At 40.5% G+C, this 19,554-nt stretch overlaps 1 long non-coding RNA gene across 18 annotated transcripts in view; it reads left to right on the top strand.

Moving 5' to 3' along the window:
• The window catches only part of LOC133257260 (uncharacterized), a 58,417-nt gene that overhangs the window by 2,352 nt on the left and 36,511 nt on the right, over window positions 1-19,554 (top strand). For 10 of the 18 annotated variants that reach the window (XR_009739482.1, XR_009739486.1, XR_009739484.1 and 7 more), the window contains exons 3-5: window positions 1,201-1,362; window positions 14,880-15,060; window positions 16,076-16,134. This is a non-coding gene — a long non-coding RNA (uncharacterized LOC133257260). Of the gene's footprint in view, window positions 1-1,200; window positions 1,363-12,527; window positions 12,593-14,840; window positions 15,061-15,963; window positions 15,993-16,075; window positions 16,135-19,554 lie in introns of all 18 variants that reach the window. The other 8 variants (XR_009739487.1, XR_009739478.1, XR_009739477.1 and 5 more) reach the window with 8 other exon arrangements.

Raw genomic sequence — 19,554 nt, 5'->3', positions numbered from 1 at the left:
GATAGTCCCACAGACAACTTTAATAGATAGGTACATAACAGTCACAATGACAGTCACAGCACTAAGTGCTTACTGTGTGCCAGGCACTATTTGAACTTTTATTTTGTTCGTTATTTCAGTGGTTCTCACATTTTTAAAAGCAAACCACTATGAAAAATATGTTTTGCATAATAACTGAAACATATATATACATTTATATGAAGAAATGAAAATATTTGCAAAAACTACTTACTCATACTGCATGCAGTGTACTCTGTTAATTTCTGTTCTCTACTTTTAAAAGAAGGAGATGCATGTCAAACTAAAGAGATAAAAACCTTGTTAAAACTTAGGAGACAACAAAAGGAGTAAATTATAAATTACAAAGTAATTATAATCAAGAATTATCCTTAAAAAAAAAAGAAGAATTAATGTGATTCAAAGCATTCTGATCCTCTGCCACCTGTTTCTTTTCCCTAAAGAAAATTTTATCCACTGGGTCTTTCTTCCCAAGACTGCCCAGTGGAGTGAAGTTGCTCAGTCATGTCCAACTCTTTGCTACCCCATGGACTGTAGCCTACCAGGTTCCTCCATCCATGGGATTTTCCAGGCAAGAATACTGGAGTTGGTTGCCATTTTCTTCTCCAGGAGGTCTTTGCGACTCAGGGATTGAACCTGGGTCTCCTGCATTGTAGGCAGACGCTTTACCGTCTGAACCACCAGGAAAGTCATAAACGTTTTCTTCCAGATGTATTTCTTTAATCTCTTCATGTCTGAATATGTCTGGGACTTTACTTACCTTCCCAACAAGGCCTTCCGTTTCCCAGCTCTCAGCACTGACCTCTTCAGAGTCTTATACCCCTTCCCTTGGATAGCCCACATTTAGCTTTTGATGAAATTATAGTGTGTCTTGCTGTTGGTAATGCGTTGTATGGGCCTCAGGTGTTTTGCGTGACCCTGAGATCAGGCAAAGAGGGCACTGGACATGGGAACTGGTGGCTCTGGCCCCTAGCTCCAGCTCTGCCACTGGCTGGCTTTTAGACTTCTACAATCAAGTTCATTTATCTGAGCCTCAGTTTTCCCATCTGTAAAACAGGAGAGTAAATGCTGTCTAAGGCCCCTTCTAATTCTGTCCAGATGATCTGGGTTATTTATCCCTGGGAGGGAGGGTTGTGTAAATGTTTTACTCATGTACAGTACATTCTCCACTTCCTTCCTCAGACCTGCACTATTTCGTGGATATGTGAGTGAATTCCACACCTCCCATTTTACAGATGAAGCCACTGAGATACAGAGGAACTGACTATAAATAGTCACTACCCCACCCCTGGAGCCTCACATGACTCTTCCAGGTTCATTAAAGGGTTTAACAAGGTTGGGAAGGTGAGTCAGGCTTTCACTTTGGAAATTGAAACATAGAATTTTTGCTTCCTTTGACCTCACATAGATATGTTATATAAAACTTTTCAAAGTGTTATTTAATCATTACAGTCAATTTTGCCAGTGAAAGACCCATCTTTGGATCAGAGTAGTCAAGCGACTTGCCCAAGGTTACACAGCTTGTTAGGGCCTCAGCTGGTGATCTCGATTCTTAATTGTGGATTATTCCTTTTCTTGGCTTCTCATACGGTGTCACTGACTTTAACACATGGGATAACTTCGTATTAAATTCAAAATGTTTTCTATCCAGTCATTATTTTTCTGTCCCAGAACATCCAATTCGTTATGTTAGGTTCCTGACACTTTTGGTTCAAGAGGCTGTCCTCTCTCTGGTTCTCTAATGTTTACATTTGTGGATTTGGGAAGTGGTGAGAATAAGACTTAAGTTCTCTTGGGGCAGGGACTACTTTTTTCCCCCTCTCCCCAACCTTCCTGGTCCAGCAACTGTTCTATAGCTTTTAATATTTGCCCTGTCAACACACAGCATTTTCCCCCAAAACGTGACTTCTTTTTCTCTTTCTCCTTCATATTTAGCTTTCCGTTTCTCTTTTATTTAAAATTACTGTAAATTAAGAGGGCCTTTCCCCTGTTACTTTTCAGGATACTATACAGTGCAGTTTAGAAACTTGTCTTACCCACTGTGGCTAGTAACAATTTGACCTCATATGCGGGTAATCCTCCATTGGTGTTAGAGAATCAGTGCTTGGTTTCCTCAGAAATAGAAGAAATCTGTTGGTGTGCTTTACAGAAGCAGATCTGTTGGTGTGCTTTACCAGAATTGGCCTAAGTTCTTCCAGTTGGACAAAGCATTGCCCAAGGATTCCCCAGGGTCACTCTAACCGAAATGCGGCCTGGAGAACAGTGCAGAGAAAAGTTAAAGGGGAAATGAGAACGAATGCAAATACAAAGTGTAGAATATGAGGAAGGAAAAAAAGGTAGGAGAAGGAAAGAGAGAAAAGAATAGGGCAGAGAGAAGAGAAGGATACAGAATCAGTGGAAAGGAGGTGAGAAGAGCGATCCAGAGGTCTGTTAACCTCTCCTGTGGTGTGGGACAAATCAAGGAAGAGCAGCTAGTATAACTCTTCCTGAGTTGATCTTTTCTTATTCTCTGTTTCCAGTGTCAGGTAGGGGAAGTTACTTTGTTTCTGCTATCAGTTGGAAATGTGATTAGATGCCAGTAATTTTATATTTTATATTATTTTATTGAAATATAGTTGATTTATAATGCTGTGTCAGTAAGAAACTTTTGTATATATATTCTTTTTTTATTCTTTTCTATTATGGCTTATCACAGGATATTGAATATAGTTCCCTGTGCTATACAGTAGGACCTTGTTGTTTATCCATTCTGTGTATAATAGTTTGCATCTGCTAACCCCAAACTCTTTAATTCATCTCTCGCCTACCCTGCCTCCCTCTTGACAACCACAAGTCTGTCTTCTGTGCCTGTGAGTCTGTTTCTGTTTTGTAGATAGGTTTATTTTTGTCATATTTTAAATTCCACATATAAGTGATATCATATTGTGTTTGTGTTTCTCCTTCTGACTTACTTCACTTGTATGATAATCTCTTAAGTCCATCCATGTTGTTGCAAATGGCATTATTTCATTCTGCTTTATGGCTGAGTAATGTTCCATTGTATATGTGTACCACCTGTTCTTTATCCATTCAGCTGTCAATGGACATTTAGGTTGATGCCATGTTTTGGCTATTGTAAATAGTACTGCTGAGAAGTTAGCGATGTATATATCTTTTCAAATTACACTTTTGTCCAGATATATGCCCAGGAGTAGGATTGCTGCATCATATAGATGCCAGTAATTCTAATATTAGCCTCCATTCACCTGGTTTACTAAGGAAACGTGCTACAAAATCATATAACGTATTTGAGGTAAAAATTTCATGTTCTTTCATTAGGCAGATACTTACTGATTGCTTGATATGTCCCAAACACTGAGGCTATAAAAATGAATGAGATATTGTCCCTGCCCTCAGGATGTTTATGGTTTGAAGAGATAGATGAGTAAACAGATTCAAAGTGTAATGTCTTAAAGTATTGGGATACGAGTAAGCTTTGGTGCTTACCAAGCTATGGTGTTACGGGTTCAGAGGAAGCCCTTGATTCAAGCCTTGGAGAGGGAATCTGGGAAGGCAGCTTGGAGAAGTTGTCATTCACTCTGAGTCCCAAGTTGGTAAATTGCATAGTGAAGGGCAGGGAATGGTATTCCAGGCAGAGGGAGCAAGAGCCCAAAGGCATAGAGTTCAGTCCATTCAGAAGTTGTAACCATTTCACAGAGACATGAAAGATATTTGCATGATTCAGTTTGTGGTGATTATTGTTTTGCTGTTTCAGAAATGTAGATATTGAGACTTGTCTGTGTTCACTAGAGCACAGTTAAAAATTCTTATTTTGTAGCAATAATTCTCTTTTAAGATGAAGACACTAGAAGTCACATTTCCTATCTAGAGATTTTAAGGTCAAAATGTAGGTAAAGCAGAGCTTTTGAATTAGCAAATAATGATTAACCCTTTGTACAGTAAAAGAAAGCAGCTGCAATGGACAGCATATCCCTTTCTCATCCAACTTTTGGATTTTTGTTTTCTTTTGTTTTTAAAGGGTAGTGTGTGGACATTTAGGGTCTTTGTTTAGCTGCTTAGGATGTTTGGGTTAGAAAGTAGAGAAAGGAGTTCAGGAATAATTGCTACTTATGGCAGAACAAAAGAAATTTGTTTGAATAGCTCATTTCTCTGATAACACCTGCTGAGCACAAGCAAGACTTGGTTAAGGACATTGTTTCAGAGAGACAGTTACTTCAACCAGATAAAAAACATTTATTCACTATTATTCACTGTGTAAAGTGTTTGGTGTCCATACTAAGAGCATTTAAGAGTTTTTTGAGATGTGGATAAAGCTGCATTAAACAGAAACCTTATGTGTATTCATTGCACAATACTGGGATTTAACATAGATTAAAAGAAAAAAATGTGTAACATGGTTTAGAGAAGAATGCTTAGAATATAGTGCGTGTGTCCATGGTTGTTTCTCGGTTCTCTTAATCTCTCAGCAGTATTTGACCCTCCTTCCTCACTGGTTTCATTTTGCTTTTAGGATTCTCCTCCCTTGGTTCTCTTTCTGCCTCTCTAGCCCCTTCTTCTCAAATTCCTATGCAAACCCCTCCCACCCAACACATACATTTTTTGGCTGATTTCTTTCTCGTCTCGTCAGCCTCCAATGATGGAGTACTCAGATCACTCCTTGGATCCCTCCTCTGTGTACACTCATTTCCTAGGTTCTCTCTTTTAGGAATTTAAATACCATTTATACCTTGAGAATTATAAAGTATATATTACTAGATTAAATGTCTTCCTGTGAACTCAAAGAGTCTAATGTCAGCTGCCTACAGGGTAATAGCTTCTTGAACTTAGTGTATTCAATACATTAACCTTGGAACTTCTCTCAAACCTGTACCTATGTCAGTTTCTCCCCACCTCAGTTTCAGTTTTATAGAGGGCTCTTCCTTGACTCTATTCTCCCCCCACCCCCTTTTGGGGGAGCTGTGTCACATGGCATGTGGGATCTTAGTTCCCCAACCAGGGATTGAACCCATACCCCCTGCACTGGAAGCATGGTGTCTTAACTACTGGCCCACGAGAAACGTCCCTCTTGACTCTCTTTTTTTCTCTTTCTTTCATCATCCAATCCACCAGCAGGTCCTATGAGCTTTACCTTAAAATACATCCAGAGTTTGAACACTTCTTACCCCCTTCCCTGTTACTATTGGAATATAGTCTTCCTCCTTTTGCTCTTGGTCCCTGAGTCTGATCTCTACAGTGACTAGAGTAATTTTGTTAAGTGTATATCAAATCATGCCACTCCTCTGCTGAATACTGTCCACTGAGTCCCACCCAGAATAAACACTGAAGTCCTTAAAGTGATCCACATGGCCGCGTGGGATCTTCTCCCAGCGTGTATCACCTCTCCCAGCTCCTCTGACTTCACCTTCTACCACTCTCCCCTTGTGCTCTGGCCACACTGGTCTCTCTGCAGTTGATCCAGCATGCCACGCCTTGGGACCATGGTAGTTTCTTTTTCTGGAACACTTCTTCCAGATGTCATATGGCCTCCTCCCTTGCCTCCTTCAGGTTTCTGCTCAACTGTCACCTAATCTGTGAACCTTTCCTTGGCCATCTTATCTATGATAAAAACCATCTCTACTCTCTGCCTTTCTTGTTTCCCTTCCTGCTTTGTTTTCCTCCTTAGAACTTATTTCTGTTTGATATACTGTTCATGCATTCATTATTTAGATATTTTGAATGCTCCCTACTGTGTGCCAGGCACTGTTTGAAGAGCTCTCTTCTATAGTTTAATATTTGCCACCCATGATTAGAATGTAAATTTCACCCACTTTTTTGTTCTTTGCTGTATTCCCACCTTCTAGAACAGTAGCTAGCACATAGCAGTTGAATGAATAAATTTATTCATTTTTAAACAGAAATGTATTGAATAAATATTAGTAGAAGGTTGTGTACCAGATAATGAGGGGAAGATCTGTATGAACAAGACATTGTTCCTGCCTCAAATTGCTCACTCTAAAAAACACTTATTTTGAACTGTGCTTTCTAGCGGATTAAAATGATACATCAATTAGGGTGGTAAGAATGGGTGTGCAGTGATATGGTTATCTTCAGAGCCTGCTTTGTTAGGCTTATCAATAATTTGCACTGTTTTGGGAAGGTTAGGATTGATTATACTTCACTGCATGACTGGCTTTTGGGGTTACAACGTCTCTTTGATCTTGCCTTGTTCAAGCAAGAGTTTCTTAAAAATCCTATTAATCAGTCTTGGTTCTTTTTAGGTACCTTCTAGAAACCTTTTATCATAACCACTTCCTCTCTGGATTAGAGAAGGAGTTTACTATCTTTACCTTCCTGCATGTCTGAAAATTCTTTTCCAGGAGCCCTGGCCAGACACTAGCTATATGGTTGTGAACCTCTCTGAACCTCAGTTTCTGAGCCTGTCAAATGGAGATAATGATAAATGACACTAATCTTACTTCTTGTGAGGATTAAGTGACTAAATAATATACTAGTTTTGAGGACAGGAAAGTGGAAAGGGGAAGGATGTAGGGAACAATTGTTTTAAAAAGTAAATACTGTATATATGTGCTTTATTTTGAAAAACTTAATACGCGTATGTTTCTTTGCTAATGAGAGTAGTGAAGATTTTATTTTTAAAAACAAAGGCTTCAATGTATTGTTTTCATTTTTAAAAATAGACAATTTTAAAAAATAACATTTATTTATTTTTGCCTGTACTACATCTTTGTTGCTTTGTGTGGGCCTTCTGTAGTTGGAGCAAGCAGGGGCTACTCTTTGTTAGGGTGTGAGGGCTTCTCATTGTGTGGCTTCTCTTGTTTTGGAGCACAGGCTCTAGGCGTGCGGGCTTTGGTAGTTGTGGCACACAAGCTCAGTAGTTGTGGCTCCTGGGTTTAGTTGCTTCATGGCATGTGTGATCTTTCTGTACCAGGGATTGAACCTGTGTCCCCTTCATTGGCAGGTGGATTCTCACCGTTAAAATAGCCTTATCTAATCTTTCCTGTAACCCTTATCCCTATTTTATAGAAACAGATTAGGAAACTTGCTTAAAGTCACACAGTAAGTGGTAGAGCTGGGATTTGAATAAGCATTCTGGCTCCGGAGCCGCTGCTCGCAACCTCTACACCCTACTGCTTCTATTCCTCTTTTATCTGTTTAAAGTCCGTAGTATGGGTCAGTAGTGTGGGACTTAGTAGGGCCAGTCCTACTGAAAAATGGGGCAATTTTAACTACTAGGCTAAGAATAAAGAGACCTGGGATCTTGTCTTGACTCTGTCATCAGCTTGCCACATCTAGAACTTTACTTTTCTCAGCCTTTTGTCCTCATTTATTAAACAAAGGAGTCTCTCTGGATGGTCTCTGATAGTCCTTCTAGCTCTGATGTTCTGTGATTGGTCATATGAAGTGAGGAGGGTAATACTTGCTCAGCTCCTTGATTTGGCACATTGGTATTTGTGGGATTTGAGGGAGTTTGCTTTGTGCAGATGGAGATGCTAGATTTCAGGGTAAAGAATGAGCTGCCTTTCTGAGGAAGGTAGATTGGAGCTCCTTTTTTGAGGCTGGTTGCCAAGGGAACCTAGCCTCTGGCCAGCGACAACCAGGAATTCTTTGGTTGAGAGTGGGGAGCAGATAACTAAAACAAGCAGCACATTTAGGTTTCACTTTCCACCCCCCACCCCCACTTCCCGCAGCTAGCTGCTGGTTTCATACAGTTTCTATGTTAGGCATCGTTTTAAGTACTTTATAAATTATCGTATTATTTAATCTTTTTAGTAATCTTAGGAGATGGGTACTATTATTTGGGTTGTAAATTTATAGACAATAAGAGTGAAGCAAATAGAGTTAAATAATTTGTCCACTTTTACTTAAGTGAAAAGTGGTACCACAGCCACAAAATTGTACTGGCTTCTTGGTGGGTCGGAGCTTGAAAAAAAATGCAAAGGAAAAATTCTTCAGTTGTTTATTAGTGGTTTTTGTTTTATTTGTTTGCTTTATTTAGAATGATAGACTCTTGGCGTTGGAAAGGGCCTTTGAGGTAATACAGTCAGTCTCCTTGTCTCCAGTCTGCCATTCACTTACAGGATTGCTTTCTGTAGTCCCCTGACAGATTTGATCATTTAAATTATTTTTGAATAGTTCCGTTGCTGGGAAGCTCATCACTTCTCAAGGAATCTAATTATATATATGTATGTGTGTGTATATATATATTTTAAATTTTCCATTATAGTTATTATAGGATATTGAGTATGTCCTGTGCTATATAGGACCACGTTGTTTATCTGTTTTATATATAGTTGTTTGTGTCTGCTAGTCCCAAACTCTTTTATTTATCCCTCCTGTACCCGTTTTCTCTTTTGGTAACTATGTTTGTTTTCTATGTCTGTGAGTCTGTTCTTGTTTTGTGAATAAATTCATTGGTATCATATTTTAGATTCCACATGTAAGTGATATCATGTGGTATTTGTCTTTTTCTTTCTGACTTCACTTAGTACGATAGTCTCCAGGTCCATCCATGTTGCTGCAAATGGCATTATTTCATTATTTTTAATGACTGAGTACTATTTCATTGTGTATATGTATTGCTTACATATATGCATCTATTGATGGCCATTTAGGTTGTTTCCATGTCTCAGCTATTGTAAAGAGTACTGCTGTGAACATTGAGGTGTCTGTATCTTTTTTTTTCATTGTCCAGAGAAATTTAACAGGTTTATTTATAATTGTTATAAAGTTGAACTGCTGAAACTTGTTCACTGAAACATTTTGACTTACATTAATGCCTTTATGTCCCTGCATTTATATTAAAAATTCACACAGAAATGAAAATGGAAAAACTGCCAATACCTGATTTCTGTACTCTATTTTTCCACTTGTAAACATATACTTAGGTATGTTTTGACCCCAGGGGAAAAAAAAATCTAATGTTCAAAACTACCAATAATAGGAAGAAGAGAAAAAAATATTTTTAAAGAATGAAATATTTCCCATCAGAGTGGATTCTTAAGCATGTTTTCCTTGTATGTGGCATGCTAGCTGGATGTCATTTGGCATAATTGTTGCACGTTTGGCATGGGTAACACACAGGTTGGTGTCTTCAAAATAGCCGACCACAGATAGATTTCACTTGCCTCTTTCGAAGGACCAGTAGCTGCACTCTAGAAGTGCAGATGTGTTTTGAATTCCCTAGCAACTTCCCACACTGGAAGGAAAGTTTGTGAATCAGGAATTCAGTGGACTTCTGATAATTCTCATTTCATGGAGTGCTGCAATACCAGGCCTGTAATGATGAGATTTCTTCACCCTTGCAATAGAGGTGCTTTACTACAAGTGAATTTGCAGGTTGTCTGCTTTGTATGAGCCATGTATAGAGACCTTCTTACTTAATCTCATTCCCTTCAGCTGGAACTCAGTTGCCTGTATGTTTTTGAATTAGAGTTTTCTCTGACTGTATGTCCAAGAGTAGGATTGCTGAATAATACGGCAACTCTAGTTTTTTAAGGAACCTCCAGTTGTTTCCATTGTGGCTGCACCAATTTACATTCCCATTCACAGTGTAGGAAGTGTCCCTTTTCTCCATACCCTCTCCAGCATTTGTTATTTGTAGACCTTTTTAGTGATGGCACATTCTGACCCATGTGAGGTAATTCTGCATCGTAGTTTTTAAATAAAAGTATTTATTTATGTGGCTGCACTGGGTCGTAGTTGCGGCACGCATGATCTTTGTTGTGTCATGTGGGATCGTTTGGTGCGGTGTGTGGGCTCAGTAGTTGTGGCTCACAGGCTTTCTAGTTGCAGCACACAGACTCAGTTTCTCTGGGGCACGTGGGATCTTAGTTCTCTGACCAGGGATTGAACTGGTGTCTCCTGCATAGCAAGGCAGATTCTTAACCACTGCACCACCAGGGAAGTCCCTTCATTGTAGTTTTGATTTGTATTTCTCTAATAATTGGGCTTCCCTTGTGGCTCAGCTGGTAAAGAATCCGCCTGAAGTGTGAGAGACCTGGGTTTGATCTCTGGGTTGGGAAGATCCCCTGGAGAAGGGAAAGGCTACTCACTCCAGTATTCTGGCCTGGAGAATTCCATGGACTGTATAGTCCATGGGGTCACAAAGAGTATTTCTCTAATAATTAGCAGTGTTGAACATCTTTTCATGTGCCTGTTGGCCATCTGTATGTTTTCTTTGGACAAATGTCTGTTTAGGTCTGCCCATTTTTTGATTGGGTGGTTTGTTTTTTTGTTATTGAGTTGTGTGAGTTGTTTGTGTATTTTGCCAGTAAAGCCCTTGTCGAGTGTGTTATTTGCAAATATTTTCTCCCGTTCTGTAGATTATCTTTTCATTTTGTTTATGGTTTCTTCCATTATATTGTTGAATAGCTCTTTTTGGTAGAAAATTATTTCTTGTTTTGAATTGAAGTCTAATTGCAATCTGTTCTCATCGGTTATAGCCTGTATCTTCCATATCCAATTGTGAGAATGTTTGAAGACACTCTTCCTATTTATAAGGAATATTTGCAGTTTTCTCCTAGCATCTAAGCTTGCTTTCAGTTCACATTGGTCAGCACAGAAGCAGTCTGTCTGTCTCACTGTTTGCAAGTGCAGCCTTGCACTTCTTGTGATTAGTTAGCACGAAATGTGGGCTGTCCCCACATTCTTGGGGAACGATTGGATGGTGAACTGAATCTATTCAATTCGCTGTGAGTCTGGCAGGTTTGCAGTTCTCTGCTCAGAATCTCTAGGTCATCAGGCTGTAGCCCCCGTATATACTGCCAGAGATCACAAAATGTCGGGAAGTTTATCCGGGCACTTGAAACTGCATTTACTTCATCAGGCCACTAGGTGATGAGCAACTCGCAAACCCGACTGTCAGGGAGGGTTGTGTATAGGACAGTTTCTGTTTGTACTTGGAAACACCATCGGAAGTCACCTAGTAAATTTCATTAAATGGTTTTTCTTGGGGGGAGGAGAAACATGTCTCACGTATTCTTTGTCTTTCTCAGCTTTGATTCAATTTTAAATATTAATTGGGGTTGGGGGGGCGGCTGCTCTGCGCAGCATTCCTGTATCAGGGATCAAATCTGTGCCCCCTGCAGTGGAAGCATGGAGTCTTAATAACCTATTGACTGCCAGGGAAGAAGTTCCTTAAATATTAATTTGACTAGGACACTTTGAGTGATTTTTTTTTTTTTTTAAGAAAAGGGGCCTAGATGCTACTTTCAAGGTCCATTTATTTATTTACTTTGTGTCTGTGTGTGTGTGTATCTTGTATCTTCATGTGTGAATGATGTCAGCTAGGTTTAAGATTGAATAGTAGTCCTAGTCTCTACAAAGTGTGGCTTCCCAGATGGTGCAGTGGTAAGGAATCTGCCTGCCAATGCAGGAGATGCAAGAGACGTGGGTTCAACTTTTGGGTCAGGAATATGCCCTGGAATAGGAAGTGGCAAGCCACTACAGTATTCTTGCCTGGAAAATTCCATGTGGAAAGGAGCATGGTGGGCTACAGTACACGGGATCGCAAAGGGTTGGACAAGACTGAGGAGTAACTGAGCACACACACTACAAAGTATATAGCTTTCTATTGTCTAATTTCTAGTGATTAAGATTAAAAGTCCAGCGTCAATAGGATTCTTTTCCCTTTGTAACTAATAGCCACTTCTCTTTGAAAGTTTAAGTTTTTTCTTCATGCTTAGTGTTTTATGATAGATTTAGATATGATATTTAAAAAAAAAAGAAACTCTGCTTGCCACTTGATGAACCTTTTAGACTTAAAAACCTAAGTTTTTTCTCAGTTAAGGGAAGTTTTATTGCTTTTCTTGTGTCTGTTTCCAACCCCCTTACTTTGTAGATGAAGAAACTGAGCCCAGAAAGGTTAAGTGACTTACCTAAGGGTTACTCAGGTAGTTAAAATGAACCTCAAGAAAATAAACTGACTCTTTTAATGAGGTACACTTTAATTGTATTGAATATTGCTGTAGTGAGAGAGCCATCGTGAACTGATTGGTGATTTTTTAGTGTGACAAGAGTTTTTCCAAGGGTTCATGAGGAGATGAAGAAGGAAGAGGAGGTGATAGAATTTGTTACTATTAAAATGTGGCCCATGTGAATGACTGCAGAATTAAGAAATCCCCCCAATACCCCAGCTATTGGAGATACCCCAAAGCTCTAAAATTTAATAAAGCCTAGAAATTTTTTCAAAATTTAAGAATTATATTTTTAGTTGTTAGCAGTAGGATTATCATGGTCATTCTCTGTTGTAAATATTGGGAAATGTATAAATGGCATCTGAAGGCTTGGAGACAGACATCATTAACTGCCTTATCAGTGGTCTGGTTTCTGTTTTGAATTCCAGCATGGGACCCTTTTCTGCTGGGAACCACCTGTTCTTGGGCTCTGTTGATCTTTGGATTTCCCCAGCCCTTCAGTCCCTTTCAGTTTTGAAATGAAACCTACCCCAGAGGGTGAGGTCAGGTACCGAGAGGACTTTGACAGCTCACACCAGATTGTTTTCTTTTCAGAGCTGTCCGGTATGTGACTATGTGATGCGTGAGGCACAGCAGGCTGTGATAGAGACTAATTGATGGTGAGTCAGCTTTTGGGTAAGACCTAGGCAGTGTCATCTCTTTGGGTAGCCAGGAATACATGTCGAACAAATATATCATCTTTTATCCTCAGGAAGTTAAGAGTGCAATCACCAGAGATCTATCATGATTTCTCTGTCTTTGGTTTATTGACGAAGGAAAGGCTTTATTTCAGTGTCCTTGCTCCTTATTTGTAGAACCTTCTTTTTTTCAGGAAGGAGCCAAGTCCCTGGTCTCTTTCTGCTGTTCCAGAAATTTTCTAAACTTTCACTCTGTGCCTCCTGGAATTGCTGCTTTGATCTGCAGTGACTCCTTAAGATATGCCTAGACAACCTTCCACCATGCCCCAGCCCCTTCATAGAACGCAGCTTCCGCTCTTCCTTTTGCTGTGAATGTGGTTTCCACCATATTGTTGCACTTCGCTTAGTGTCTTCATGAGTGGGGCTGACGATCTCTTCAGCTTGTCCCACACTGCATCCCCTGATTTTGTCTGACTGTCCCCCAGCCTATCCCCCAGCACTGCAGAGCTGCTTCCAGATCTTCAAATACTTTTTCCCTTTTGAGATTGCTGCTGGCCAGCAAGGCCACCTGATTCCTGTCTTTGAAGCTGGCATCTTCACACTCATTCTCTCATATTTGTTTAGGACTTAGGCATTTCACCCTCCTCCAGGGGTTCTGGCCCAGTCTAGGGGATCTGTGGCCAGACTTGGTCTGGGGCCAAGGATTAAGGCTAGAGCATGGAATTAGGGGGTTTGATGTTAACTTCTCAGACATGGAGAGATGGCAAGCTGGAAGATTTAAACATCAAGGCCGGTCGAGGGTGGAAGAAACAGAAAGTTTAGTATTTGAAGTAAAGGATGTCCTTTGTAGGCTCCCTCTTTTCCAGCGTTTCAAAACTGAGTTATTTTTCAAGAACAGTTTTAGGTTCATAACAAAATTGAGAAGAAGGTGCAGGAATTCCCATTATTTTTTGAAAAATTGATCTTTAATTTTATAGACAATGTAATAATATAGTCTAAAAAAATCAAAACGTAGGTTTTTAAAAAAGTTTTTGAAAGTATTTTCACTTCAGATTGAAAAATGAACAGCTTCCACACTGTTCATTGGAAGACACACAGTATTCATGAATACAATGCTGGTCAGTTGAGGAAAGGTACAGACTTCAATTTCTCCTTCATACTCTTCTTTTAGAAAGATACTATACCAAAAAGAAACTTCAGCAGTATAAGGAAAACTATTTTCCCAATAAGTTTAGGAAAACCTAAGTTTCCCAGTGGAATTAAAATTATCCTCCTGCTTCCACCACCTTAATGTAACCTCATGCTTATTAGAACACTGATAGCTGCACCAAAACAGAGTACATTTACTTTCAACCGTGAGGGTGATTCTTTAAAAAGTGTAACATAGATCTCTGCAAGTAGTGTCTGAAATAGACAGCTAATACTGGATTTAATATTATTTTACAAATAATTGTTCTCTTGGCAGTAAATTCAAGTCTACACACTTACAGTAGTGTTAGAAAATAAATACTATCGTTATGTACTATATGTTATGACAAACCAGTTTCAAAAAACAAAAGCTCAACATCTTGACAAAAATTCTCATCAGAATAAAATGTGACTAAAATTTAAAACATTGTCAAAATCACACCACATTTAAAAATCTTCCACGATTTACACAAGTATGAATTTCCAGTTTTGGAGCACCTTTTTCTGTTGTGAATTAAAATATGAATATATTAAAAACTGTTAATTTCAAAAGATTATAGGTGTTTTAAATACTCCTGCTCTCCTATTTCAATTATTTCTGTATTCCCAGAGGCAGCCTGTTAAGTTTAGAATGTACCTCCCAGACTTTGTGTTTTCATACGTATGTATGAACCCAGAAAAAATTTAAAGTGCTATTTTTGTGTTTTATTTATTTACACAAATGGGGTCACATTTTGTGTATCATTCATGTATTTCTTTCTTTGATTCCGTAATGTGCCTTGACAGTATTCCGTATCGGTACCTGAAGATCGGTCTCGTTCTTTTTGGCTACTGAATAGTATTTCATAGACTAGATGCATTATGTTTTATTTACCTTTTTTCCTATTGAGGGACATTAAGGTATTTCTGATTTTCTGTTGTCAGTGATTCTTTTTGTGCTTTTAAAAACTTTTTTTGGTTTTTCTTTTTTCTTATGTAGTTTAAAATTTTTTATTTTTTTATTGAACTTTTTGTGGTTTAAAAGTCATCATTCTGTTTCTAGGCCTTTTTTTTCCTTTTCTTTTCTTCCTACACCCCCTAGGTGGTCTCAGCCTCTCTGGCCACTTCAGTTACCATCTGCACATGGATGATGCCCGGATCGCTCTCCAGACCAGACTATTCAATTGTTCACATGGACAACTTCACTGGGACGTTTTGAAGACTCAGCAGAATGCAGCTCCTGCTCTTCCCCTCTTGCTTCTTCTCCAGTGTCCTGCCACGTGGTAAACAGCACCACCACCACCCATGCGGTTGCTGGGCCCAAAGCCTAGTGGTCATTCCAAGTCCTCCCTCCCCTTCCATCACTGACAGCCAGCCTGTCATAGGACTTGTCCTCCCCAGTATTTCTTGGATCAATTTGCTTTTTTCTTCCTTGCCTCTGTCCTGTACCTTAGTTTTCTACTTTATAAAATATAGTATTTGCGAGGACTTAAATGAATTAATGCATGTAAAATGCTTAGAACAATGGATAGGCATCTAGAATGTGCTATTAGCTATTATCATCATTGTTATTGTCTGCTTTTTCTTCCTCTTAATGTTCAGTTCAGTTCAGTTCAGTCACTCAGTCGTGTCCGACTCTTTGCAACCCCATGAACCACAGCACGCCAGGCCTCCCTGTCCATTACTAGCTCCCGGAGTCCACCCAAACCCATTAGATCATGATCTAATTCCTCTGCATGTGTGTACTGTTACCACACTTAGAATGCTTTTTCCCTTGATTTTTGAATGGCTCATTCCTTTTTATTTAGATACACCTACTTTTATGTTTTTATTATTTAAAAATTTTTTTGACTGTGCCATGTGGCATATGGGATCTTAGTTCAACTAGATATTGAACCTACACCCCCTGCATGGAAAGTGCAGAGTCTTAACCACTGGACCACCTGGAAGTTCCTGGATACCTACTTCTAAATGTCATCTCCTCAGAGAGGCTTTCCTGTGACCACCTAATGATTATGAAGTAGCCACTTATATATGTACATCCCAGCACATCACCTATTTATTTCTTTACATAGCACTAGCTAATAAGTGATATTTTTCTAGTTTAGCCATGTATTTGTTTATAGTTTCCACCAATTGGAATGTAAATTCTCTGAGAATAGGGATATTGTCTGTTTTATTTACAGCAGTAAAACAGGACAGTGCCTGGCACATTGTAAGCACTCAGTGAATACTTGTTAAGAGAATGGTAAAACAGCTTCATATGTCTTACAAGACCCTCCTTTTTGGTCTCTCCAGCATCATCTGCCATGGTGTACTCTGTACCTTGACCTCCCCAGCTCATCATGTCTCTTCAGGTAAGCTTTCTTGCTCCAGGGACTTTACATAGGCTGTTCAATCTGCTTAGAACATGCTTCCTTAAATGCCCTGCCACTGCTTGGGTATCTCCTTTCGATCCTTGGCCATGGCCAAGGGGACTTGGCCATGAAAGGGGCATGAGTACCTAGGATCACGGTTGAGGATCTGAATAGGCAGATTATTTGAGTGTTTAATGGCAGAATAGCTGAGAGTGGAGTGCAATCCTAAGCAAGCAAGGAAAGAAGCAAAAGGCTTAGGGATAATAAGATGAGGCAAGGATGAAGTTGGAAGCTGAATCATTAGGTGAAAAACCTAGAGAATCAGGATCATGGGTGGAGTGTAAGCAGGGACAGGGCAAGCAGTTCAGGATTAAAGCCATAAATAATCTTTGGAATTACTAAAATTATCTTCTAGCATTGTTACTTCTGTAGTGTAAAACCAGCTGTTGGATTATAGGAAGGATCAGGTAGTTAACACGTAAAAGTTTGAACTAAATTTTGTGTTGCTTTGTGTTTTATATGCTATTTAAAGTCAAATCCCCAGAAATCCTATCTTACCTCACCCTGCCCCGCTTTAATTTCTGCTCCCAGGAGCTTACCTTCCCTCCTTTTAAATGTATTAGGCTCAACTCGCTCATATTTTTTAATAAGTTTCCTGTACAGAAGCCTTCAGCAATCTCGGTGTTCCCTTCTGGTAGGCTGAGGGTACTCCCTTCAAGTATGGTGAGCACTCCTTCAGGCTATCTCCTCCCTCCAAATTAAGCATAGGAGCTAGCCTCAGGAGTTCGGGACTTCCTGCCTAACCTGAATCTGTGGAATTTCTCTCTGAAGTTTGAGGAGGGACATGGGAGTGTATAATATAGGGTGGGACTCTTTTGGTGAGGCCTAGTAAAGGCAATGGCACCCCACTCCAGTACTCTTGCCTGGAAAATCCCATGGATGGAGGAGCCTGATGGGTTGCAGTCCATGGGGTCGCGAAGAGTCGGACACGACTGAGCAACTTCACTTTCACTTTTCACTTTCATGCATTGGAGAAGGAAATGGCAACCCACTCCAGTGTTCTTGCCTGGAGAATCCCAGGGACAGGGGAGCCTGGTGGGCTGCCGTCTATGGGGTCGCACAGAATCGGAAATGACTGAAGTGACTTAGCAGCAGTAAAGAGTAGTGAAAGGCTGGCTGGGTGTGCATGGATGGTAGGACCTGAAGGTTGAAGGCAGTGGGCTTCAGAATTTCTTACCTGGAGTTGTCCTAGAGTTTATGGCAATGTTAGAGGGCTCTGATGTGCCAAGTAAGGAATCTTGGTGAGTAGGGCTAGTCATTACCCTTTAGAGGTGTTCTGTATGTTTTTCTACATAGCCTGGTGCTCTTCTACAGCCTGGCCAATAGCTGGCATCGTGGTGGATGCTGAAGGGGAATCACTGGGATAGAAATAGTACTTACTGATTAGTGGTGTTGTCCCCCTTATGATGGTTGGATGGAGTGATTGTCTGCACATACTGGACATCCAAGGCCCAGTCAGCTGGTCTGTGTGAGATGAATCCTCTGCACTCCCCGCCTAGTGCTTCCTGGAAAACCCAGCCTAAGGCAGCTGGAGATCATGGCCATCGTTAGTGATTGCCCCAAGAGTGCTCCCTGTCTTTGACTCCTCTGCTCTCTAATCCCCATGCTCTGATGTCCTGCCTTCTATTTTCTGCTTTGGGGGCCTTCAAATTTCATAAGCCCTTCTGACTCCTTTTTTAGTTTATTTCCTGCCCAGCTTGAGTCTTGGCTCTATGAGGTCCCCTGGTTTTGACATTGCCAGTCAGCTTTCCTCCATTAGCCCTATTCCTAGAGCTGCGGTTTTGAGGCTTTAATATATCAGAATTACCCATGGAGGCAAGTGTTGAGGAGTTGGATACTTACTTATCCTGGGAGAATGGACACATGTATATGTACGGCTGAGTCACTCTCTTATGCACCTGGAACTGTCACAACATTGTTAATTGGCTGGCTATGCTATGCTAAGTCACTTCAGTCGTGTCCAACTCCGTGTGACCCCATAGACGGCAGCCCACCAGGCTCCCCCATCCCTGGGACTCTCCAGGCAAGAACACCGGAGTGGGTTGCCATTTCCTTCTCCAATGCATGAAAGTGAAAAGAGAAAGTGAAGTCGCTCAGTCGTGTCCGGCTCTTTGCGACCCCATGGACTGTAGCCTACCAGGCTCCTCCGTCCATGGGATTTTCCAGGCAAGAGTACTAGAGTGGGGTGCCATTGCCTTAGTATAAAATAAAAAAGGCAAATTCCTGGTCTTTACTCCTGCTATCCTGATTAAATTGGTATGGGTGGTAACCAGGAATCTGCATTTTGATTGGCCTTATAGGTAACTCTGACACCAGTCATCATCTACAGACCATATTTGGAGAAACTCTGACTTAGAGGACTCTTTGACCACCTTCCCCTTACCCCTCCCCTAAAGGGGAAAGAAAAGGATTTGAACTCTTTACTTGGATCCTGAGGTCCCAGGAAACTTAGACTGTCACCTGTCATCCAGTGGGGACAGTGGATAACTGTCTCTGTGTACCTCATCTTCTCATGCTGGTGGTAGGCACACATTCCCAGTGAGGCAGACTCTACCTGGTAAGAGGGCCTTAATGACCTGGTAGACTGCAGGTCACTAGCTCTGGAATATACGGGGGACTTAGGCTTTGGACTGAGAAAGCAGGATGGAACATAGACTTTGAAGGCTGCCAGCTGCATTTCAGATTTGCCTCTGGGATGCTGCTTTCTCTGTACACAGTGACCGTGCTCTAAGGTAGGCTGTCTTTTGGTCTCCAGGCTGTTGTCACTCCCTATTGCAGCCATCCTCTAAAAAGCTTCTACTGTCCTTAAAAAACAACCCAGCCTCATCTCTCCTTTTAAAATCCTGTGTTGCATTCGTGTAAACCTATACAGTCAAGTCCAGATGTCTCAGGTTGGAACAAAGTCTTGCACATTTTGACTCAAATTGTGGCCTACAAGGCCTAGTAAGATCTGGTCCCTCCCTGTATTTCAAGTCTCATTTCAAGTCCCTCTTCCCCTTATCTCCTGCATGCATCATCACCTGCTTTCAGTTCTCTGGCTGCAGGGCCTTTGCCTGTAATACTGTTTACCCTGTTCTTCACCTCATTATCCTTTGCCTTTAAGTTTCAGTTGAGCATTATCTCAGTTTGGAGGTCTTTATTGGTCTCTCTATGTTTTCTCCTATAGCAACACCACATTATTACAGGACCCTGTTTGTTTCCACTAGACCACTTATTGCTTTTTACTCCTTTGTCTTTCTCTCTTACTACACTGTAAGCTCCGTGAGGACAGGGACCTTCTTGCTCATGATTCTGTCTTCAGCGCCTAGTGTGTAGAGGTACTCAGTAAGAACTTATTGACTAAATTGCCTTGCACCTTCT

Source organism: Bos javanicus, chromosome 11, assembly GCF_032452875.1.
Source record: "Bos javanicus breed banteng chromosome 11, ARS-OSU_banteng_1.0, whole genome shotgun sequence".
Classification (NCBI taxonomy): Eukaryota; Metazoa; Chordata; class Mammalia; order Artiodactyla; family Bovidae; genus Bos; species Bos javanicus.
The sequence above is the reverse complement of the archived record's forward strand: the minus strand, read 5'-3'. Positions and strand labels throughout refer to the sequence as shown.